General features: G+C 43.7%; 1 non-coding gene across 1 annotated transcript; it reads left to right on the forward strand.

Annotated features, from left to right (window-relative positions):
- Positions 1–2746: 2746 nt before the first annotated feature.
- On the forward strand, positions 2747–2821 carry Trnat-ugu (transfer RNA threonine (anticodon UGU)). The gene has a single exon. It is a non-coding gene; the product is annotated as a tRNA-Thr (tRNA).
- The last annotated feature ends 23976 nt before the right edge of the window (positions 2822–26797 follow it).

Below are 26797 nucleotides of genomic sequence, written 5' to 3' on the forward strand. Positions count from 1 at the left end.
ACCGCGGCCGGCTCGGAAGGTTCATTTTTATATTTCATTTTTTGGTTCAAATGGGTCTGCGCACTATGGGACTCAACATCTGAGGTCATCAGTCCCTTAGAACTACTTAAACCTAACTAACCTAAGGACATCACACATATCCATGCCCGAGGCAGGATTCGAACCTGCGACCGCAGCGGTCGCGCGGTTTCGGACTTAAGCGCCTAGAACCGCTCGGCCACTCCGGCCGGCTATTTTCTTTTTTGGTCAGTTACATTCAATGATTCAAAAATTACCACAAGCTCCAAGTTAGCATCCCCTGTGGGCTTACAGAAACGTCGTTGCAATATTAACCTTGGATCAGTGAGTCCTTGTGAAAGATTTCGTTTTTAGAAAAATCGATACTACATGATCTTCAATAGTTGTAAGATTTAATGATATAAGTACTCGATCCAGCCACGTTAATGTGAGCACCGCCTATGTTCGATATCAACGTGCAATAAACCCTCACAGGCGGCAGTGGCAGTGGCAGCACTATAAGTGGAGGTTTGTACACTGAAGAGCCACAGAAACTGGTACACCTGCTTAATATCGTGTAGGACTCCGGCGAGCACGCAGCAGTGCCGCAACACGACGTGGCATGAACTCGACTCATGTCTGAAGTAGTGCTGGAGGGAACTGACACCATGAATCGTGCACAGCTGTCCATAAATTCGTAAGAGTACGAGGGGGTGGAGATCTCTTCTGAACAGCACGCTGCAAGTCATCCCAGATATGTTCAATAATGTTCATGTCTGGGGAGTATGGTAGCCACCGGAAGTGTTTAAACCCAGAATAGTGTTCCTGGAGCCTCTGTAGCAATTCTGGGCATGTGGGGTGTCGCACTGTCCTGCTGGAGTTACCCAAGTCCGTCGGAATACACAATGCAGATGAATCGATGCAGGTGATCAGACAGGACACTGACGCACGTGTCACCTGTCAGAATCGCATCTACACGTTTCAGGGGTCCCATATCACTCCAACCTCACACTCCCCACACCAGTAAAGAGTATCCACCAGCCTGAACATGCCCCTGCTGACATGTAGGGTCTGTGGATTCATGAGGCAATCTCCATAGCCGTACACGTCCATCCGCTCGATACAATTTGGAACGAGACTTGTCCGATCAGGTAACATGTATCCAGTCATCAACAATCCAATGTCGGTGTTGACGGTCCCAGGCGAGGCGTAGAGCTTTGTCGTGCAATCATCAATGGTATACGTGTGGGCCTTCCGTCCCGAAAGCCTGTATCGATGTTTCGTCGAATGGTTCCGACGTTGACACTTGTTGATGGGCCAACATTGAAATGTGCAGCAGTTTGCGAAAGGGTTGCACTTCTGTCACATTGAACGTTTCTCTTCAGTCGTCGTGCAGGATCTCTTTCCTGCCGCAGCGATGCCGGAGATTTGATGTTTTACCGGATTCCTAATATTCACGATACACTCTTGAAATGGTTGTGCTGGAAAATCCCTACTTCATCGTTACCTCGGAGATGCTGTGTCCTATGCCTCTAACACCACGTTCAAACTCACTGAAGTCTCTGATAACCTGCCATTGTAGCAGTAATAACCGATCTAACAACTGCGCTTGACACTTGTCGTACATAGGCGTTGCCGAAGTAGCTCCGTATTTTGCATGTTTACACATCTCTCTGTTTGAATACGCATACCTATACTAGTTTCTTTGGCGCTTCAGTGTATAAAGCACGTTGAGGGCCACGGAAGACAGTGCAGTCGTCGTAATCTGGAAAAGTGACGTCCAAAATGAGATGATCATTGGCTTTGGAACCAAGAGTGGATGCATTTCAAAACGGCAAGGTTTATAAATTGTTCGCGTGCTACTGTGGTTGAAGTTCACCTTGCTTGCAAAATGGCTCTGTCCAAAACCGGCGCCGAGCCAACTGTGGTGCAGCACGGACAACAGATAACAGCCTGTAGTGTCTCCTCAACGACCATTCAGCAGACGTTTCTGCATCTGTGCCTCTGCAGCAAGCGCCTGGTTCATCCACCCATGCTGGATGAAGGCTGGAATCTGCACGCCAATACCGCGACTGAACGTCCACCGAGCGCCGACAGGTGGCCTTTGCAGATAAAACACATTTTATGTTTCTTTGGAAAGATGGCCTTTGGTGTGCACAGCGTGAAACATCTGAAATCAAACACCCTGCAACAATCGTCAGACGATATATGACGGTAGTATCTGTTCCCGAAAGAACAGTTACCGTCGACGACCATGCAGCTTTGCTAGAAATGAAATGATTATTAAATTGACACCCTAGCTGCAAGCAGGCGTTGATACTCTTCATTGGGGACATGTTGAAAATGTGTGCCCCGACCGGGACTCGAACCGGGATCTCCTGGTTACATTTTCAACATGTCCCCAATGAAGTGTATCAACGCCTGCTTGCAGCTAGGGTGTCAATTTAATAATCATTTCATTTCTATCAAAGCTGCATGGTCGTCGACGGTAACTGTTCTTTCGGGAACAGATACTACCGTCATATATAGTTAAAAATATGGGTTCCCGGCCTTTGACCTTCTTGTGCGAACGCACACGCTATGCCCGAACTCGTACGGGACTTGGTAGATTAATCTTCCACGAGTAATGAGTATGATGGGCAAACATCTATTAGGCGCACTACGAATGTAGTGTTGTGGACATGTTGGGAATGTGGATCTCACGGGGAGCGTGCAAGGGATAAGTCCCTGCAGACGCACTATCCTCTGTGCCCGCGGTGGCTCAGATGGATAGAGCGTCTGCCATGTAAGCAGGAGATCCCGGGTTCGAGTCCCGGTCGGGGCACACATTTTCAACATGTCCCCAACGCCTGCTTGCAGCTAGGGTGTCAATTTAATAATCAAATTGTCAGATGGTTCCAGGCCAGAGAGCATTCCCTGAGTGATCTCGTTATTCTGGAAGGCACAATGGATTAATAGAAGTATACACCTATCCTTGGAGACCATGTCCACTCCGACATGCAGTCTTGTTTTTCCCCGGCATGGTGGTATCTACCAGCACGACAATTCAACGTGCCACGCAGCTTGCAGTGTACGCACGTGGTTTGAAGAGCACCAGGATGATATTACCAAACTCCCCTGACCACCAAATGCCCCGAATGTAAAACCCAGTAGCGAATCTTTGGGACCACTTCGAGCTCATCGCCGCCCGTGGATCCTTAAACGTGAAACCTAGCGCTGCTGGCCGCGTCTTTGGAGTTGGCTTGCTCTACAACCCTGGCGGTACCTTCCTGAACCTCACTGACACTCTTCCTGCACGTCCACACTGCAAAAGTTGGTTATTCAGGGCTTTCACAGGTGATCACATTAATGTGACTGGACCGAGTATACGCATACGACACTTTGTTAAACCTAAAATTAAAAATAAATAAATAAATGCATTCGGTTTAGTTAATCTCGCATTAATATCTGGTGAGTAAATGATCAAATATAATGGGATGGTTACAAGGCCAATTCACCAAATGTAATTTTCTTAAGATGGTTAAAGGAAGAAAAGTGGAACGGGACGACAAATTTACGCGAAAAACGAAAATTATAAATCGCCAATAAAGAGTGGTGGTGGTGAAAAATGCGGAAGTCATCAGACGAAATTGCAAACGAGAATAGCGATCCAGTACGACGCAAAAGAATCAATGCGTGGGGAAGAAATTTTTTCACTATGTCATCAAGTAGACAAAGTCAAGAATCTAACGCTTCATCACGTTAATGGATATTTGCGTTCCGAGTTGGTAGAACAATTTCTGGCGTAACGGTAAAGAGGAAACAAACTTCATTTAGTTCCACTAAGATTTGTACATTAGTAACTGGTTTTCGGCTTACCATACCATCATTAGCCAACGAAGACAATACAGTGCAAGAAAACACAGCCAAAAAACTACAGATATGAAGAACTATACAGCATCATTGGTCAAGGCATTTGCCATGAAATGTTAGATCGACTGTTCATAACTGATGGTGTCATGCACAAAAAATTTCAAAAATATATCGTCCAATTTGCCGTCTCAGCTGCACATTTATTTCTTTGGGATGACTACGAGTAATTTCAATGAAAATTGACCGTTCTCAGATCTGTGTGGTTGCGTAAGGAACCAATCGTGTCTATACGGAATTACACATAAGAGTACTTTCTTATGTGTAATGCCAAATGCGTTCAGGAAGGTGATTCCTCTGTTAATGGTGCAGTCCATTTTGTCACCTTTCTTGTGTACGGGCAGATGGTTGCTGTCTCCTTATTCTCTGCGATTTCCTCCACAATCCACACACCCTTGCTTAGTTGGCGAATTCTCTTCCGGAGCCTGTCCACTTCAGCTTGAAAGACTTCCATCTGGTTTTCATGTTTTCCTGGAATTTTCTTCTTCTTCAGCTTCATAATCTGATTATTTATTTTCACCAGTGTAAGTGGAGGATAATGTAAATCTCAGTGGCGGCTGGCGATCATGTGCTAATGTGCTACATCATACTGTAAGTATCACACTAAAATTATGCCATTTGTCTTCAAATGCGAGCCGGAAGTCGCACAAAAATTACACCATTTGTCTTCGAATGAGTGCTGGTATGCAAATAGAGTGGACGAAGACACGTTTCGTAGTGCTCTCTCTGTGATAACAACAAAGGGCTCTCAAAAAGTTTTGCACAGTCGTCTCTATTTTTTTTATTTTTTGCAGGAGGAGAATGAAATTTTTTGTGAACATACTTGGAACATTTAGCTATACATTGAGCCTACTGAGTGTAGCCTCCATCAGCTGTGACGCATGTGGCCCAACGTTCTTTCCATGATGTAAATGCACTTTGGTAAAATTCTGGGGATTGACTTTTACATCATCGCTTGACACTGGAAATAAGGTCTTTCTCACTATCGAATGTTTTACCGCACAGGTGGGCCTTCAGATAAAAATCAGGCAGAGCCAAGTCCGAACTGTAGGGAGGATGAGGAACAGTTTTCCAACCTATTTTCCTGATTTTCTCCTGCGTCATAAGGGCTGTATGGGGTTTGGCATTGTCATGGTGTAGTCTGATGAGCTGACCCTTAAGCTGTGGTCTGTATATCTTCATGGCAGGTCACAGCTTGTCCAATGACAAACAGTAACGGTCCTGGTTAATTGTGGAGCCAGGTTCTAAAAAGTTAATGAAAATGCACCACACTGATCCCAGAAGAAGGAGTCCATCACCTTCGGCCTGCAGTTCATGAAAGCCTTTGTTTCTTCTCCCGGGGAAAACCCGGATGACGCCACTCCATGGATTGGGTTTTCGTCTCAGGTTCGGACAAAAACAACCATGTTTCATCCTGCGTAATGACACCGTCAAAACACTGTTTCTCATCTTCATTAAAGGTCTTCATGAGACCCTAACACACATTCTTCCTCATCTTTTTCATTTCTCTTCTCAATAATCTAGGCACCCAACGTGGACAGATTTTTCTGTACCCTATTGACTGTACCTGTGATAGCACGCTACCCAATGACAAACGAGTCATTTCAGCAATCTGTCGTGTCGTCACACATCTGTCATTTTGGATGAATTTATCAGTGGTCTCCTTATTCATAGCACTCACTGCCATCGATGGTCTACCTCATCGTGGATTGTGCAGTAGAGAGAAATCACCTTCTTTAAACCTCTGCAACCTCCACTGGATACTGCTGCAATCCACTGTGTCTTCCCCATGAACAGGGAGCAATTTCCTGTGAATCGATGTGGCAGAGTCATCGCTGGTCTTGAAAAGAAACTGCATCACCGACCGTTGTCGCAATCTGACATCTACTTCACGGTCCATTACGGCCCATCTGTAAACAAAAGAAAATGCTTTTATATACCAACTTATAGCTAAATGTTCCAAGTATGTTCACAATAAATTTCATTCTCCTCCTGCAAACATTAGAGATGAGTGTGCAAAACATTTTGAACACCCTTTGTAGAAACGAATGTCGAGTGCTAAAATGATGATCAGGTGAGCTCCTATCAACTCAGAGAAGAGTCGCAGATGTCTGTTTTCGATTACGCATGCTCTGATATGACGTCATTCCTGCCAGCTCCGTGGGTGCTACGTTGCTCGTAGCACCAGGTCAGTATTTTTCCTTGTTGCATGTTAAGTATTGTCAAGCACAGTGCCGAATTCTGTAGGCCAGGGCTTCCCAACGTGTGGTCCGCGGACCCCTTAGGGGTCCGCCGGCTCTTTCTAGGGGGACCGCGGCCACCTTTCACCAAATCGTGTAAAATAATGAGTAAAATTAGTGAATAAAAACGTGAAAATCAACTTCATCACTATTTTATTTTTCGTGTGAAAAATATGTGTACTTTTACTTCAGGTCGTATTCCCAAGCAGCCTTTGCGGTTTCTAAGTGAGAACGCATACACAGATTAGTGCCGGAGAATGCGGCTTCTCTGATCGACTGTTTCGCAACAATACGGGGGTCGTTTGTGCGCCAGCTCACGGCGCTAGATGCGTTGAAACTTTTACGCATGCGCGGAGCGAGCTTTGTCGACCAATCACAGCGCTCGCTGACACGTATGCGGCTCCAGGCATCACTAAATGGTAAACTTGCTTTGTTAGTGCACTACCTATTTCATAAGTCGATTTTTGATCAGTTTATTACTTCTAGCATGGATCGGTGGCTCAAGTCAGGATCATTCAAGAAGGGTGCAGTTTCTCCATCGCCTTCACAACAAGGGAAGTTTCCAGTTGAAATGAATGAGGAGGGAGGACGACCAAAGGAAGAACAATCACAAGAAGCTCCACAGCCGGATTTGTTATGTGAAAATAACCTCCTCTGCCAGAATTGTTTCTTTGAGAAGAAAAGTCTTACGTTCTGTGAAATGCTTTTTCTTCTTATATAGAAATAAGAGAGTCTGTTTGTTTGTTTTCCTAATTTGTTTACAGTCGAGGCTGACTCCCACGATATAGTGTCCAAAGTAGTAGTTGAAGTTGTCAGCTATGGCTAAATTGTTGCCACGCCACCTGCCACTTGCCAGCTACCGACTGACAGTACACTGTTGCAACGCCACCTGCTAGCTGCCGGCTATGGACTGACAGCTGCCATTCAATAGATATGCAAAAACGTAAAAATAACTAGACTTTCCGAGCTGTTTACATTGTGGAACTGGAAAACGGCTTTATAGAAGCAGTTTCCAGAATCGTTTTTGAAGTGTTTACCTTACCAACCAAAAGCGGAACTGGAACATCGGCTTACGAAATCTGCTTTTGGAAACGCATGTAAACTGGGTGATAGTATTCCCACACATTGCACAACAGATGTCACAATAGTCTTTTAAAGGCAATTCCTTGGTCTCTTTCCTTTCATGATGTGTTTGTGTCCCGAATCATGGGTCTGCTCTTTTCTTCACAGCCGCGCGGAATGGCCGAGCAGTCGATGGCGCCATGTCGTCATGGATTGCGCGGCCACTCCCGCCGGAGGTTAGAGTCCTCCGACACACACACACACACACACACACACACACACACACACACGACTGTTACGAAATATGCATGCTCCTTACCAGTGGAAGTGAACAGACCACAAGCGGCAGCTTGTCAACAGCAAACAGTTTGGACGTGACGTTGATTGCTCTTGGAGGAAGGCAGCTCCATCGTGTGAAATGTCAATTACCAAGTAATTTTAATCAGGCTATAGTGTGTTGAACAAAGGGAGTAAATCCACTAGTAAGTGTCTGGATACAGTGATAATTCAAATTGGATCGTTAATTTAAAGTTGTTTTCATTCATCTCTAAACCAAAGACTAATGATACTTTGGAGGGTGGGGGGGGGGGGGGGGGAGGGGGAGTCATTGTTAACATGGCACTTGCATTAAGAATCTTTCAGTTCCCATGGGTTTCGCTCTGAAATTTAAAGTTACTGTGCTCTTGACTGACTAGGGGTCCGCCATGGATTTTCGACTGAAGAAGGGGTCCGCCAGCTGAAAAGGTTGGGAAGCCCTGCTGTAGGTGATCTGCCAGAGGTCCTCTTCCAGTAGGTCTTTTGAGGAAGAAGTGAAAGTTAAAGAGTTAGGTAGATCTACTCCAAATTTAAATTTAACAAGGATAGGAGGCCGGAGGGGCTCTCCAATTTGGCTCAAATTATGTGAACTGAAGCAGATACATGTCCCTTTCAATTTCCTAGAATTTTTCGCCTGAGTGGGCTGTAGGAAAAGGTAAAATGTTCTCTAGAGATTTGTGGAAGAAGCATGAAGAATTTTTGAACAATAATTGACATATCGGTGCCTGGCGTATTAACGATGAGGGCTGGTGTGCTGGCTAGCCTGGATGTGGATTTTAGGCGGTTTTCCACATCCCCCTAGGTGAATACCAGGCTGGTCCCCACATCTCGCCTCAGTTATACGACTCGCAGATATTTGCAACACTTTTGCACTATTTCATGATTTACACTAGACGCAGACAGCTGGGGTAGACTGCTTCCACCCTAGGGGCTACGTGGTGACGACAGGAAGGGCATCTGGCCACTCTTTCAAACTCACCTTGCCAAATCCGATTGTAACCATGCCGACCCTGTGCAACTGCGGGACAAAGGCGTAAGCAAAAGGAGAATTGACATATCGGTGCTGCGGCTCAAAATGGCTCTAAGCATTATGGGACTTAGCATCTGAGGTCATCAGTCCCCTGGACTTAGAACTACTTAAACCTAACTAACCTAAGGACATCACATACATCCACGCCCGAGGCAGGATTCGAACCTGCGACCGTAGTAGCAGCGCGGTTCCGGACTGAAGCACCTAGAACCACTCGGCCACGGCAGCCGGCGGTGCTGCGGCACAGTCGTCAAGTGCACTGGCTGGAAACGTGATGGCTGGGGTTCGATATTCGCCGCTACAACTTTTTTCATTTCATTGTGCTCTTTGAAGTATTAAGCTGCTAATTATAAAATTGAAATATATGTTTAAAAAATTCAATTTATATGTGTAAGATTAACATGTTCAGTTTTGTCGCGACTACACTCGTAAGTCAAAAGGCTATACGTGGTGATAAAAAAAGGCGAGAATGTGAAGAAATTTAGTGTGGAGGAACATGAAAAGAGTTGGATCTGTGGGTATTGTGTTCGTGTTGTTTTCCATATTTGTTATTTGCCAACAGTGATGCATGGGGTATAGGACATATTAATGCATGAATAAAATGACATAGTGGAAATCACAAACTTATAAATTACATACTTGACGTTAATACGTTACGTAAAGCTAATATCTTAACAATATTAAGTCGTACGTTTGTGTTTGTAATATTGTAAAACATTGGTAAAATTTTGCCTTAGCCGCCACTGGTAAATGTACAGCGTCAGGAGGTCGAAGTTCAAACACTAGGTACATGGGTGTTAAGAGTTCGAATTTTACGCTGAAGTACAGATTAGTCACAGGAGTAATAAAGAAAAGTACAATTGCAAGGAGCATCCAGTAAGTAAGCTAATACTATTTTTTTCTGAAAGCAGGCTGTTCTTATTCAGGACTTCGATACTCAATATAATTTTCCACTCTTTTGGCTATAAAACACTATTTATCAACATAATTTCCGTTCAATGCGATGGCCCTATGCCACTTTCCTGTAAGAGCCTGTATGCTCGCGTACACTCCATTGGTCGACACTGGGGGTTGGGTTGGGTTGGGTTGTTTGGGGGGAAGAGACCAAACAGCGAGGTCATCGGTCTCATAGGATTAGGGAAGGACGGGGAAGGAAATCGGCCGTGCCGTTTCAAAGAAACCGTCTCGGCATTTGCCTGTACCGATTTAGGGAAATCACGGAAAACCTAAATCAGGATGGCCGGACGCGGGATTGAACCGTCGCCCTCCCGAATGCGAGTCCAGTGTGCTAATCACTGCGCTAGCTCATTCGGTTGGTCGACACTGGAACCAACGTCTTGCTGCATCAGTAACCTCCCCCTCATCCATGTGAAGTGCATCTTTCATTGGACCAAGCGGGTGGAAGGTGCGAAATCCGGGTTGTAGTGTGGATGAGGAAGAACAGTCTAAAGAGGTTTTGTGAGTTCCTTTCGGGTGTGCAGACTTGTGTGAGACCTTGCATTGTCATGGAGAAGGAGAAGTTCGTATGCATTTATATGTGTGACGGCCGGCCTTGTGACCGAGCGGTTGTAGGCGCTTCAGTCTGTAACCGCGCGACCGCTACGGTCCCAGGTTCGAATCCTGTGTCGGGCATGGATGTGTGTGATGTCCTTAGGCTAGTTAGGTTTAAGTAGTTTAAGTCTAGGGGACTGATGACCTCAGATGTTAAGTCCCATAGAGCTCAGAGCCATTTGAAGCGTTTTTTCTGGTGACGAACACGCTGAAGTCGTTACTTCAGTTTCCTGAGGGTAGCAGAAATACACTTCAGAGTCGATGGTTGCACCATGATGGAGGACAATAAATAGAATAACCGCTTCAAAGCCCCTGAAGACCGTCGCCATGACTCTACCAGCTGAAGGTGAGGCTTTGAACTTTTTCTTCGCCACTTCACGGATTGCCGTTTTGTTTCCGGTTCGAAGCGACGAACCCATACTTCATCGCCTGTAACGGCGTTTGACAAAAAATTGTAACGATCAACATTGCAATGCACAAGCAATTAAGCACAGATGGTCCCTAGTTGCTCTTTATGGTATTCTATTAAGCACCAAGGAACCCATCGAGCACACATATTTGAGTATGCCAAACGTTGCATGAGTGTGTTTAGGGTGACCAACTTTTCTAAACGAAAATAAGGGAGATTATTATATCCTTGACAAAAAAATAAGGGAAATTAATACCACGGCAAAATTTCGCCAAAAATCAAAGCAGTATTTGTAAAAGTAGACTATTTATTTACACATCACAATTACTTACACATATTTTGCAACACGTTTTGCCTCAGTCAGTAGTTTTATATCATTTTTAGCAAATTCAAAGAATCCACTACACGAATAAAGAAAATTCATGGCAACTTGTAGTTCAGTTTTGATTTTGTGCTACTTCTGTTCCTTACATTAGTCCACTTATTATTCATAAGAGAAAATACTCTCTCAGTGTGTGCATTACTTCCTGGTATACTCATAACAAAACAAACCAGCTTACCCAAGTTTTCAAAATTAACATTATTTGATTTCAAAGTTGTAAAAACCTGTATCCATTTCTGGCTAACATTACCATCTAAAGAGACAGCACATTTAATTGCATCATTAGAATTACAAAACTCCTCATATAATTCACCTTCCAGCTTAAGATATTCTACAACTTCATGCATGTCATTGAAGGTCAATTCCCTTTTTTGACGTTGTGGGATTAAACTCTTTAAACTATTATCAGATTTACTACCTAAGTAAGAATATAAACAATCATAGAATTCAATGAAGTTGTTCTCACTACTAGATTTCAAATTTAAATCAAGAACAGAGGCTAATAATTTATGAGTAGCCTACGACTACCAAAAAACCTTTCTTCCTTTCTCTGTCTAATTTTACTAATTAGTAAGTTTACAGCTTCATGAGATTCCATAATACTAAGGTCGGAATTATCCAAATACTTTGCTTTTTGAATGAAAACATTTCCAATATTCACAAAAAAACTAATATGAGCTTGAACAATCGTTTCTACATCCGTATTTTCATTGCAAAAATATTTTTTCAGAACTTTAGGACAGTCTGATTCATCTATGCTTTTAAAATAGCTTTTTATAGGCTCCCAATTTTTTACAAGCCTTTCTACAGCAGGAGTGAGAGATAACCATCTAGTATTCACATGTCGCAAGATTTCAGCCCATTCCACATCAACAAATTCAAAAAAAGTTTCCCTTCGTTTGACAGAACAGGAAAAGTGACTATATATTTTTAACAGTAACACTTCAACGCCTACATATTGTAAACAGTTGCAAGCACGTTTCATTGCATTATGAAGTACATGGTTAAAACAACTTACTTTAAGGATTTTTTCATTTTCGTTAGTTAATAGTTTCATGACTGAATTATGCTTGCCATAATTTATATTGGCACCATCAGCACAGTATGATGATTTATTACTGATATTCAAATTATTTGATTTCAGTGAGTTTTTTTAACAAACTATGGACATCAATTGCACTTTCATCTGCTTGTTCTACGAAATCCAGCAATTTGTTTTGAATTCCGCTAAAGGAGTCACCCCCCCCCCCCCCCCCCCCATGAACCATGGACCTTGCCGTTGGTGGGGAGGCTTGCATGCCTCAGCGATACAGATGGCCATACCGTAGGTGCAACCACAACGGAGGGGTATCTGTTGAGAGGCCAGACAAACGTGTGGTTCCTGAAGAGGGGCAGCAGCCTTTTCAGTAGTTGCAGGGGCACCAGTCTGGATGATTGACTGAGCTGGTCTTCTAACACTAACCAAAACGGCCTTGCTGTGCTGGTACTGCGAACGGCTGAAAGCAAGGAGAAACTAAAGCCATAATTTTTCCCGAGGGCATGCAGCTTTACTGTATGGTTAGATGATGATGGCGTCCTCTTGGGTAAAATATTCCGGAGGTAAAATAGTCTCCCATTCGGATCTCCGGGCGGGGACTACTCAAGAGGACGTCGTTAACAGGAGAAAGAAAACTGGCGTTCTACGGATCGGAGCGTGGAATGTCACATCCCTAATCGGGCAGGTAGGTTAGAAAATTTAAAAAGGGAAATGGGTAGGTTAAAGTTAGATATAGTGGGAATTAGTGAAGTTCGGTGGCAGGAGGAACAAGACTTTTGGTCAGGTGAATACAGGATTATAAATACAAAATCAGATAGAGGTAATGCAGGAGTAGGTTTGATAATGAATAAAAAAATAGGAATGCGGGTAAGCTACTACAAACAGCATAGTGAACGCATTATTGTGGCTAAGATAGACACGAAGCCCATGCCTACTACAGTAGTACAAGTTTATATGCCAACTAGCTCTGCAGAGGATGAAGAAATGGATGAGATGTATGATGAGATAAAAGAAATTATTCAGGTAGTGAAGGGAGACGAAAATTTAATAGTCATGGGTGACTGGAATTCGAGAGTAGGAAAATGAAGAGAAGGAAACATAGTAGGTGAATATGGATTGGGGTTAAGAAATGAAAGAGGAAGCCGCCTGGTAGAATTTTGCACAGAGCATAACTTAATTATAGCTAACACTTTGTTCAAGAATCGTAAAAGAAGGTTGTATACATGGAAGAATCCTGGAGATACTAGTAGGTATCAGAGATTTAGGAACCAGGTTTTAATTGTGAGACATTTCCAGAGGCAGATGTGGACTCTGACCACAATCTATTGGTTATGAACTGTAGATTAAAACTGAAGAAACTGCAAAAATGTGGCAATTTAAGGAGATGGGAGCTGGATAAACTGACTAGAGGTTGTACAGAGTTTTACGGAAAGCATAAGGGAACAATTGACAGGAATGGGGGAAAGAAATACAGTAGAAGAAGAATGGGTAGCTCTGAGGGATGAAGTAGTGAAGGCAGCAGAGGATCAAGTAGGTAAAAAGACGAGGGCTAGTAGAAATCCTTGGGTAACAGAAGAGATATTGAATTTAATTGATCAAAGGAGAAAATATATCAATGCAGTAAATGAAACAGGTAAAAAGGAATACAAACGTCTCAAAAATGAGATCGACAGGAAGTGGAAAACGGAGAAAGCAGAGATGGCTAGATGAAAAATGTAAGGGTGTAGACGCTTATCTCACTAGGGGCAATATAGATACTGTTTACAGGAAAATTAAAGAGACCTTTGGAGAAAAGAGAGCCACTTGTATGAATATCAAGAGCTTAGATGGAAACCCAGTTCTAAGCAAAGAAGGGAAAGCAGAAACGTGGAAGGAGTATATTGGGTGTCTATACAAGGGCGATGTACTTCAGGACAATATTATAGAAATGGAAGAGGAGGTAGATGAAGATGAAATGGGAGATATGATACTGCGTGAAGAGTTTGACAGAGGACTGAAAGACCTGAGTCGAAACAAGGCCCCAGGAGTAGACAACGTTCCATTAGAACTACTGACAGCCTTGGGAGAGCCAGTCCTGACAAAACTCTAGCATCTGGTGAGCAAGATGTATGAGACAGGCGAAATACCCTCAGACTGCAAGAAGAATTTAATAATTCCAATGCCAAAGATAGCAGGTGTTGACAGATGTGAAAATTACCGAACTATCAGTTTAATAAGTCACAGCTGCAAAATACTAACGCGAATTCTTTACAGACGAATGGAAAAACTGATAGAAGCCGACCTTGGGGAAGATCAGTTTGGATTCCGTAGAAATGTTGGAACACGTGAGGCAATACTGGCCCTATGACTTATCTTAGAAGCTAGATTAAGGAAAGGCAAACCTACGTTTCTAGCATTTGTAGACTTAGAAAAAACCTTTTGACGATGTTGATTGGAATACTCTCTTTCAAATTTTGAAGGTGGCAGGGGTAAAATACAGGGAGCGAAAGGCTATTTACAATTTGTACAGAAAGCAGATTGCAGTTATAAGAGTCGAGGAGTATGAATGGGAAGCAGTGGTTGGGAAGGGAGTGAGACAGGGTTGTAGCCTATCCCCGATGTTATTCAATCTGTATATTGAGCAAGCAATAAAGGAAACAAAAGAAAAGTTCAGAGTACGTATTAAAATCCATGGAGAAGAAATAAAAACGTTGAGGTTCGCCGATGACATTGTAATTCTGTCAGAGGCAGCAAAGGACTTGGAAGAGCAGTTGAACGGAATGGACAGTGTCTTGAAAGGAGGGTATAAGATGATATCAACAAAAGCAAAACGAGGATAATGGAATGTAGTTGAACTAAGTCGGGTGATGCTGAGGGAATTACATTAGCAAATGAGACACTTAAAGTAGTAAAGGAGTTTTGCTACTTGGGGAGCAAAATAACTGATGATGGTCGAAGTAGAGAGGATATAAAAGGTAGACTAGCAATGGCAAGGAAAGCGTTTCTGAAGAAGAGAAATTTGTTAACATCGAGTATAGATTTAAGTGTCAGGAAGTCGTTTCTGAAAGTATTTGTATGGAGTGTAGCCATGTATGGGAGTGAAACATGGATGATAAATAGTTTAGACAAGAAGAGAATAGAAGTTTTCGAAATGTGGCGCTACAGAAGAATGCTGAAGATTAAATGGGTAGATCACATAACTAATGAGGAGGTATTGAATAGAATTGGAGAGAAGGGAAATTTGTGGCACAACTTGACTATTGGAAACATTTTCCTGTTTAGGTGATTGGAGGCATCTGTTGCTAAAGAAAAGAACATGAAACACTTCTTGGGGTCATTTAAAACTTCCAGAAAATCGTTCACACTTTTTGGAGCCAATACGTTCATTATCATCATTTCAGCTTTAGTTCGCCCGCAAGATATTTTCTTTGACACATTAGATTTACTGAACACGGTTTTCGAAAGTTTGATAGCACAGTCCAAGCTCCTATAGCTTAGATTGCGTTGCACTGTGTGATAGATTAATGAAAGTTCACCAGCAATGGTTTTCACATCTTCGTTTGTTAAGCCTTTGCTCAGGGCTTGAGGGATGAAGAACGTAGTTATTTTGGATGAAGTAATTACATCATTTGCCTTGCATTTGTGACCTACAAGCAAATACAAGATGTTAACTCAGAAAGTTATATATATAATTTATTACCGTACCTGAAGTATTCATGTGCTGTAAACAATCGTTCTTGCCGCCATGCGCGATGCTAAACTCCAGTTTGCAAATTGAGCAGTTTGCTTTATAAGCATTTGATCGTGCTGGTCCAATCCAGGAATATAAAGCTTCCCATTTCGTAAGAAATGTACACTTTTTTTGTGGCGTTTTAGCTTCGTCTTCGCTGCCCATCATAAAATCTTGAAGAAGTTAACGACGATTCACAGTAAGCACTGGCACAGAAACAAAGTCACATCTAACCGCCAAGCCTCGGTCGATCATTCCAAAGGTATTCGATAGACATAATGTCGACATCTATGGTCGAAGGTCGATATAGAATCGGGAGGAGATAAGTGTTTAACGTCCCGTCGACAACGAAGTCATTAGAGACGGAGCGCAGGCTTGGGTGAGGGAAGGATGGGGAAGGAAATCGGCCATGCCCTTTGAAAGGAACCATCCCGGCATTTGCCTAAAGCGATTTAGGGAAATCACGGAAAACCTAAATCAGGATGGCCGGAGACGGGATTGAACCGTCGTCCTCGCGAATGATATAGAATCAGTGGCTCTGCTGTCTACGAACGAATCCTGACTGTGCGTGCATAATTTAAATGATTGAAAAATATTTTTACATACCGTTACGTGATAAGATAAATAAAGTTAAAAACGGGAGATAAACGGCCACTGAGCCTGAAAATACGGGAGCCGGGAGATTATGAAAAAATGTCTCTAAATACGGGAGATCCCGGGCAATACGGGAGAGTTGGTCACCCTAAGTGTGTTAGCACTAGCAACAGAGACGTTCAGTTGAGCAGCGAGGTGTTCGACTGTGAACTGTCGATCACTTCGAACGAGAGTGTCCGCACCTTCCAACGTTGCAGGAGTCACAGCTGTGTGCGGACAGCCGGCACGCGAAAAACCGGAGAGATCTGCACGGTCTTGTTACGGTAATGACAGACGCCTCACCCAGTGACTCACGTGCTTTGTTCACTGCCAGATCTCCGTAGGCGTTCTGAAGCGCGTATGAGTGTCTGCGATGTTCTGGTTTTCGCCAAAAGAAACCCAAAAACAGCTATGTGCTTGGAACGCACCTCTGTTACAGACGTCTTTTTGAAGGCTACGTATTGGCCGCCAGCTATCGGAACTTCACGAAACTTTCTCAAAGACGGGATGTTAACTCCTAATGATAGTTTTTTTTTTTTTTTTCGATAGAGTCAGAGGTAAAACAGAAACAGCTGTTCGCCAATCGCTTGCGTCAGGCTTTCTGGGTAAATCAAACGGCTCGTTATGCCAGTGTTGATCCGCCGCAAGGACGAACTCATTGTGGTGGCCGGGCGCGCTCTCTGCAGCAGAAGCGTCCAGAAGTGCAGGCTGGGCCAAGGCCGCGGCTGCAGCTGGCCCGAACCTTCCGCTGGCTTTTTCCCCGCCGGGCGCCCACACTTCTTGCGGGCTAATGTAGTGTAATGTAAGCGATACGGCCGCACCAGACGGCGGGCTTTTCGCTGACACGAGGACACTTCTCAGAAGGCGTCCTCCGCAATGTGACACTGGACGACCTCTTCGCTCTCAGTATTTCGCCCTGACAAACGATATGATTTTCCCCTTTCCGAAAACCGTGATACAACCTTCCGTCTAAAGTTTCCTCCAATATACTGCATACTTAACTTACTTAATTTCTTTGACCCCTATGTGGGCATAGGGTATCCAGGAGACCTCGCTATCCGTCTGTCTTTGGCCATTTGCCTCGATTCTGCCCAGGCCTTGCCAACTCCTTTTGCTTCCCCTTCCACTGTCCTCTTCCATGTGCCCCTTGGACTTCCTCTCTTCCTTGTTCCCTGGGGATTCCATTCCAATGCTATTTTCCCGATGGCTCCCTCTGGTTTTCTCAAGGTGTGCTCCAACCAACCCCACTTTCTCGTAACTGGTCTTCTATAGGTATCTGGTTTGTTATTCCGCAGAGCTCCTCATTACATATTTTTTCTGGCCACCAGATATTCATGATGCGTCGAAGACACCTATTTATGAAGCTTTGTAACTGGGATGTTACCTTTTTATCCATTTTCCAGCTTTCACTGGCGTACAGAAGGACAGCCTTCACATTTGTATTCAAAATACGGATTTTTGTTTTGTACGTGATATTTCTATTTTTCCATATTGGATACAATAATGCGGTTTTCCACGTCATCTCCAGCTCCACCATCTTCCGTCACTATACTACCCAGGTACAGGAATGAGTTGGCAGTCTCCACCCGCTGCTCACCTATTAACAGTGGCACCTCCATGTTCCCTGAATTTACTCTCATTTCCTTTATTTTGCCTGAATTTATCTTGAGGCCAGCAGTCTCTGCTTCTTCTTTCAGCAAATTTAATTTAGCTTGCATATCAGTCAGCCTTTGAGCTAATAAAAGTATATTGTCTGCAAAATCGAAATCCTCCAGACGTTCATGGATCCCCCAATTGATTCCTCGTCTCCTGCCTGCTGTGACTCTTCTCATAACAGAGTCTAGAACAAGTGGGAAAAGTGTTGGTGATAAAATGCAACCCTGCCGGACTCCAGTTGTTACTTTTATGGGCTCTGTCATATTTCCCTTGTAGAGTATGCAACATTTGTATAGATCTTTTATGATGTTTAAGATCTTCTGTGGCATGCCATACTTCCGCAACACCTGCCAGAGCACTTTGATTTTCAAAAGGCCTTCGATTCCGTGAAACATAATGAATGCCAGGTACATGGTTGCTTGGAATTCTCTGCTTTGCTCTAAAATGATCCTAAGCAATATACTGCATAATAAGTATAAAATGAAACATAGGAACATACACTCTAACACAAAAAAGACGCACCACGAAGGTGTTATGCAAATTGGTCACGAATTAGTATTCATATAGATAGAGAGAATATAAAATGTAGACTGGCAATGGCAAGGAAAGCGTTTCTGAAGAAGAGAAATTTGTTAACATCAAGTATAGATTTAAGTGTCAGGAAGTCGTTTCTGAAAGTATTTGTATGGACTTAGCCACGTATGAAAGCGAAACGTGGACGATCAATAGTTTGGACAAGAAGAGAATGGAAGCTTTCGAAATGTGGTGCTACAGAAGAGTGCTGAAGATAAGATGGGTAGATCACATAACTAATGAGGAAGTATTGAATAAAATTGGGGACACGAGAAATTTGTGGCACAACTTGACTAGAAGAAGGGATCGTTTGGCAGGACATATTCTGAGGCATCACGGGATAATCAATTTAGTATTGGAGAGCAGCGTGGAGGGTAAAAATCGTAGAGGGAAACCAAGAGATGAATACACTAAACAGATTCAGAAGGATATAGGTTGCAGTAGGTACTGGGAGGTGAAGAAGCTTGCACAGGATAGAGGTGCATGGAGAGCTGCATCAAACCAGTCTCTGGACTGAAGACCACAACAACAACTTCAAGTGCTGGGATTAAAAAGGGCATAAGGTAGAGATGCAGTCTTTCTCTTCGACTGTTCAACTTGTGTATCGAAGAAGTAATAACAGACCTAAAAGAAAGATCCAGAAGTGACATTAAAATTCAGGATGAGTGATAAGAATCTGTGACGATATTGCTGTTTTCACTGAAAATGAGAAATAATTACAGGACTTGTTCAGTGGAATTGTCTGAACACAGAATATGGATTGAGAGTGAACTAAAGAAAAACGAAACTAATAAACTGAACTGAGATTAGCAATAAATTTATCATAGCTAAAGAACTAAACTAGACGATGTGATGGTATTCTGTTGCTTTGGAAACAAAATAGCACATGATAGTAAGAAGGATGTAAGGAATAGACTAGAAGAGGCAAAGAGAGAACTGCTGGTCAAAAAGGAATCCACTACAATCAAACATAGACCTTTCGAATTTGGCCAACTACAGACTTTATAGAACTTAACTCTTCTTGGCCCCTTCTTTTGCCCTTTCTTTCACACCTTCTCGGGTATGTTTGTGTGAACCTGCTTTTTAATGGTTTCTCTTCAAATTATTTTATGCTGTTGGCTTTGTTTCTGCATTTCTTCTGTTTTGGATCAGCTCTATTGTAATACCACTCTCTTGTGAGTCTCTTTTGACCTCTCCTAACCTCTTAAAGATGGACTTTAATAATGTCATGTCACAAAATATTTTTACTCAGTCGGTTTCCGCCGATTCTTACTAGGCGTCCATAAAATACTTGTATCAATCGTCGTTTCCGCTTTATGTTCGTGATAAGTCTCATTACTTGATTACTTGTTTTCCGGGATCCCCAGAATTTTCTGTAGAATCTTAGAATCTTTTTTTTTTTTTTTTTTTTTTTTTTTTTTTTTTTTTTTTTTTTTTTTTTGTCAAGTGATTCCAACTGTCCCCTGTTAGACTAACTAGATCACGCACAGAGCATTTACATTCTTCCCATGTTCCCATGCTCCACACACGCATATGTAGAGAAATATCCCTAATGCAAGGAAGGAGAAGTATCCTATTTCATGCACGTCACATGATTATCAGAGCATAAATGTATCTGCAGAATATTCACCACTGAAGATTACGTGAATGGTAAATTGTGTTTAACAACGTCCATGTAAACTGACAAATGTACCATCATTCAAAGAACACCTCGTCTGGCATCGAACAGTGTCAGCTACACCTTCCATACGAGGTCCGGATTATCTGCAAATTCTTTCAGCTGCTCATAGCGAGACGTTGCCAAAAGACGAAGCTTTCGCCGAGCAGCTGTCCCCTCCGCACACAAGGAAGTTATTCAGTTACTAGTCTGCGTTTTTGTGCGACACATTGCTCTTGGCACCCTGTGGGCTGTGTTCTTATCGCCTAGTAATATTAGACACTGCAAAACAAGTAACTCAGCCTGCAGGAGCAAGGAAAGACGCAAGAGAAGCCTATAACAGAAGTTTCTGGTACTTTGTCGGCTAAGATACAACTGAAAAAGAAACTTAAGAAGGATACAGCTGCGCTCATCTTCACAGCGACCGAAATAAGCTTCCTTTTTCTCCCCGGCCACTGCCTACAAGAAATTACTCAACAACAGAAGTGGGGATGGTCCTCACATAATCAGGAAGCGATCAGATGTAGGTTTTTTTCGTTACGAAATGAGAATATTATTTTAGACAGCAGTAATTATAGCATAAACAAGAATCTACTTATTTGTATCGCTGTCACGTAGTTTCCCTCAACAGAGCAACATAAGCTGAGCTAAAAAATTCTCCTGTTCGACGTACTCTGTTTTCAAGCAGAAATATAGCAACAAGACTGTCGAGAAATAACGTTTCGTTTATTACGACAAATATCTCACCGATTCTTTTTTTTTTCTTTTTTGCTAGATGACATCTTACTGACTTCTCAGCTGGTATTACTGTTCTCAATCCAGCATTGAACGTGAAACGGGGGAAGAATTACAGGATGTTTGAATGGAATGGACAGAGTGATTGGCATAGATTATGGACTGAACGTAAGCCAAAGAAAGATGAAAATAATGAGGAGCAGTAAAAATGAGTTTAAAGATAAAGTCAACGTAAAAATTGTGGACCATGGAGTAGACGAAGCGAAGTTCTGCTTCCTTGGAAGCAAAATGACGCATGACGGTCGGAGCAAGGTGGTAAAAGAACGGACCCGCCAAGTTACAGACCAATATCCTTAACTTCTGTTTGCTGCAGAATCCTTGAACATATCCTCATTTCAAATACAATAAACTTTCTTGAGACTGAGAAGCTTATGTTCACGAATTAGCATGGTTTTAGAAGGCATCGACCTTGCGAAACTCAGGTTCCCCTTTTCTCACATGATATACTGTGAAATATGGACGAAGGGCAACAGGCAGTTTCCATACTTCTAGATTTCCGGAAAGTATTTGACACGATGATCCACCGTTGGCTGTTAACGAAGGAATAAGTTCACAGATATGTGAGTGGCTCGAAGACTTCTTAAATAATAGAACCCAATATGTTGTCCTCGACGGTGAAAGTTCGTCAGAGACATGACTATCGTCAGGAGAGCCTCAGGGAAGTGTGATAGGACCACTATTGTTCTCTACATATATAAATGATTTGGCGAACAGGGTGGGCAGCAATCTGCGGTTGTTTGCTGATGCTGCCGTGGTGTACGGTAAGCTGTCAAAGTTGAGTGACTGTAGGAAGATACAAGACGACTTAGACAATATTTCCAGTTTGTGTGATGAATGGCAGCGCAAGTTGATGCGGATGAGCAGAAACATCAAACCTGTAATGTTCGGATACAATATTGCTAGTGTCCTGTTTGACAATCACGCCGTTTAAATGCGTAACGTTGCAAAGCGATGTGAGATGGAACGAGCATGTGAGAACTGAGGTAGGGACGGCGAATGGTCGACTTCGGTTTATTGGGAGAATTTTAGGGAAAAGTGGTTCACCTGTAACGGAAACTGCATGTAGGACACTGGTGCGACCTGTTCTTGAGTACTGCCCGAGTGTTTGGGATCCGTACCAGGTCGAATTGAAAGAGACACCGAAACAATTCAGAGGCGGGCTCACCTGTAACGGAAACTGCATGTAGGACACTGGTGCGACCTGTTCTTGAGTACTGCCCGAGTGTTTGGGATCCGTACCAGGTCGAATTGAAAGAGACACCGAAACAATTCAGAGGCGGGGTGCTAGATTTGTTTCCGGTAGGCTTCAACAAAATAAGTCTTACGGAGATGCTTCAGAAACTCAAATGGCAATCACTGGAGGGAGGAGAAACACTATTGAAAAAATTTAGAACGGCTTTTGAAGCCGATTGCCGAACGATTGTACAACCACCAACATACACTCCTAGAAATTGAAATAAGAACACCGTGAATTCATTGTCCCAGGAAGGGGAAACTTTATTGACACATTCCTGGGGTCAGATACATCACATGATCACACTGACAGAACCACAGGCACATAGACACAGGCAACAGAGCATGCACAATGGCGGCACTAGTACAGTGTATATCCACCTTTCGCAGCAATGCAGGCTGCTATTCGCCCATGGAGACGATCGTAGAGATGCTGGATGTAGTCCTGTGGAACGGCTTGCCATGCCATTTCCACCTGGCGCCTCAGTTGGACCAGCGTTCGAGCTGGACGTGCAGACCGCGTGAGACGACGCATCATCCAGTCCCAAACATGCTCAATGGGGGACAGATCCGGAGATCTTGCTGGCCAGGGTAGTTGACTTACACCTTCTAGAGCACGTTGGGTGGCACGGGATACATGCGGACGTGCATTGTCCTGTTGGAACAGCAAGTTCCCTTGCCGGTCTAGGAATGGTAGAACGATGGGTTCGATGACGGTTTGGATGTACCGTGCACTATTCAGTGTCCCCTCGACGATCACCAGTGCTGTACGGCCAGTGTAGGAGATTGCTCCCCACACCATGATGCCGGGTGTTGGCCCTGTGTGCCTCGGTCGTATGCAGTCCTGATTGTGGCGCTCACCTGCACGGCGCCAAACATGCATACGACCATCATTGGCACCAAGGCAGATGCGACTCTCATCGCTGAAGACGACACGTCTCCATTCGTCCCTCCATTCACGCCTGTCGCGACACCACTGGAGGCGGGCTGCACGATGTTGGGGCGTGAGCGGAAGACGGCCTAACGGTGTGTGGGACCGTAGCCCAGCTTCATGGAGACGGTTGCGAATGGTCCTCGCCGATACCCCAGGAGCAACAGTGTCCCTAATTTGCTGTGAAGTGGCGGTGCGGTCCCCTACGGCACTGCGTAGGATCCTACGGTCTTGGCGTGCATCCGTGCGTCGCTGCGGTCCGGTCCCAGGTCGACGGGCACGTGCACCTTCCGCCGACCACTGGCGACAACATCGATGTACTGTGGAGACCTCACGCCCCACGTGTTGAGCAATTCGGCGGTACGTCCACCCGGCCTCCCGCATGCCCACTATACGCCCTCACTCAAAGTCCGTCAACTGCACATACGGTTCACGTCGACGCTGTCGCGGCATGCTACCAGTGTTAAAGACTGCGATGGAGCTCCGTATCCCACGGCAAACTGGCTGACACTGACGGCGGCGGTGCACAAATGCTGCGCAGCTAGCGCCATTCGACGGCCAACACCGCGGTTCCTGGTGTGTCCGCTGTGCCGTGCGTGTGATCATTGCTTGTACAGCCCTCTCGCAGTGTCCGGAGCAAGTATGGTGGGTCTGACACACCGGTGTCAATGTGTTCTTTTTTCCATTTCCAGGAGTGTACATTGCGCCTAAGAACCACGAAGATAAGATACGAGATATTAGGGCTCATAAGGAGGCATATAATTAGTCGATTTTCCCTCGCTCTATTTGGGACAGGAAAGTAGTGGTGTAGGGTACTCTCCGTCACGCACCGTAATGTGGCTTGTGGAGTATCTATGTAGATGTGGATGTCGATGTAGCTATGAGAAACACAACTGCAAAAGCAAACAGAGCACACCTCGCTAAAGGAAGGAATATAGCGCTTAGTATGAGGAACGATTGAACAATTTTAATGAGGTGTGCTTCTTATCTATTTCCATGCTTCAGTGTCTCGACACTGAAGTATATTGTTGCCAATGTTCCTCTTCTTCTTTGCAAATTCTCCAGACAGATTTCGGAAACGCAAAAAATTGCTTGACGCACATATTGCTTTCATTTTACTGTGGAATATAATCACATTCAGGTAATTTTCAGTGCTGTTACTGTGTATGCGCCAAATGCACTTAGCGTGAAAATATAAATATGGCAAGAAGACAGCCCCCTAGCATCGAATTGAGTTGCTGTTACGAGCCTTGCTTGCACACAGCAACTATACAGATCTGTCACAAGGGCCAAAAAGGGTAAGGCAACGGCTGTGGTGTAGATACATGGCAACGCAGATTATCAGCGATTTACAAAGATCTGTTGGCGACGGCCTTGCCGCAATGGAAACACCGGTTCCCTTCAGATCATCGAAGTTAAGAGCTGTCGGCCGTCCAGGCCGCCATGCGCTGTTGCCATTTTTCGGGGTGCACTCGGCCTCGTGATGCCAACTGAGGAGCTACTCGACAGAATAGTAGCGGCTCCGGTCAAAGAAAACCATCATAACGACCGGGAGAGCGGTGTGCTGACCACACGCCCCTCCTATCCACATCCTCACGTGAGGATGACACGGCGGTCGGATGGTCCCGATGGGCCACTTGTGGCCTGAAGATGGAGTGCAGTGCCGTAGGGGACCGCACCGCCACTTCACAGCAAATTAGGGACACTGTTGCTCCTGGGGTATTGGTAGTGGAGTATGAAGTCTGTACGTGGAAATCAGTGTTCACTTGCATTCATCTGTCTTGTCAGTAGGATATACACCTATCCTACTGACAAGACGAATAAATGCAAGTGAGTGATGAAGAACATCACTTCTATCACGTCGGGTTCGGTTCTTCTTGGCGGTGACTGTTGATGAGCCCTGCGACACTCACTGAGATACTGTTCTGAGGTACCATTCTGAGGTGCTAACCGTTGAGTGAAGCCGTTTGTCCTCTTACGTTCATGCTTCGAGGATGAATGTCCACTTTGGAACTACTTGTGTGACGTAAAGCAGATGCGTAACGTATCCCATGCCAAGTGCACCTTCGCTAGCAAGCATTACCTTCATTTTGACCAGTAAAAGTTCTGTATTAAAATCCTTTTCTGTTTCTATTGCTGAATGAAATTGGAAGTTGAAGCTTCTACGTTATTTAATTCTGAAACAGCTGAGTAAAACAGAACGTACTGAGCCTACTTTCTCTTTACTTATTCTTATCATGTCAACACTGACCCACAATATTCTAGTGCAACGCAATCTGATTGCTCAAAAAAAGTATAACCTGACTTCAAATAATTAATTCAAAAGAATGGCCCTGACTAAAAAGAAATCCTAATAATAACCTACACATTTCATTAAGCACTTACCTCACAAAAATCTTCATTACGCAAACGATGGCAATACAGCTAGCATCAATACTGCCAGCTAAATAAAAGATTCTAACTACTAATAGGCATGTGGTTAGCATAGGAAAGATTTTGTTGCAAACCAAATAATGTATTTCTTTTACCTTAATAATGTGACATCCAGTTCAGACACGAGTATAAATCGCCATTGACATCTAGTACAAAGGTATATTATCATGAATAATATTCAATCTCCAAGTCGAACGTGTACAGATCGTTAGCCTATGCTAACACTTCAGACCTCTACCCTCCATCAATGCCAACTACTCACATCTAACATCAATCACTGCTGGCTGTTCACCTCCAACTGCCCAACAGTATTTCCATCACTGCTGGCGACTAACTTCCAAGAAAGAGTCTAGCCAGCCACAGAGTCTCTTGCAAAGAAAGTGCAGTCAGAGACCCAATGCAAAGCGCTACACAGCGCTACCAACACAGAACCATCCCACTTACACAGCCCCCCCTGCTCCCCAAAAAAAAATTTGCTAATTATTTTGGGCAGTGGCCAGGATCAATTTGTTAAAATTTTTTATATTAACAATCTCAAATAGATCAAATGCACACAATTATTAATAGCAAAAATTGTACTCACAGTCTTTAAAGACAGTCCTAATCATTTATCAGAGTGATAGTCTATGACAGTTTTATGCATAAAGTCTGAGCAGTAAAAGAAAATGGACACACAAGTAGTGGATCTCCATGCAGTCTTGAAGAATTGTTGTCCTCCCAACGGAAACACACTGCTGACTCTTGACATGAAGATTGGCAATAGACTACAACAGAGCAAACCCACAGCAGAGTCAGTCGAAGTCTTGAAGAATATTGGTAGAATTAGGTCACCAAAGAGCAGACCTACAGTATTTCTTGTAGAGATTATGGTAGTAGTGGGCCACCAAGGGTGCAGACCCACTGTAGTCCTTGTAGAGATGGCCAGCAGCCATCCATTGCGAGTGTGCGGGTGCACAATCACAATTGAATAGTCTTGCAGATAATAAAGCAAGTCCATAAACCACCACTTGTGCACTCACTATTTTTTTTGCAATGTCCTTAGAACCAGCAATGCTGTTAACGAATCCCTTGCTGAATTATCAACACATGTACAAATGCTAACACATTCATTTAGCCTCGAAATTTTACACATACAGTATGACCAACAGAAATGTGTTCCGTAAAATGAATCCCTACTATTTACTTAATTTGAAGAACTGGTGTCCAAACCATTTACAATTTTACAGCATAAGAATGCATTACAAAG

This window comes from Schistocerca cancellata, chromosome 7 (genome assembly GCF_023864275.1).
Source record: "Schistocerca cancellata isolate TAMUIC-IGC-003103 chromosome 7, iqSchCanc2.1, whole genome shotgun sequence".
NCBI classification, from domain to species: Eukaryota; Metazoa; Arthropoda; class Insecta; order Orthoptera; family Acrididae; genus Schistocerca; species Schistocerca cancellata.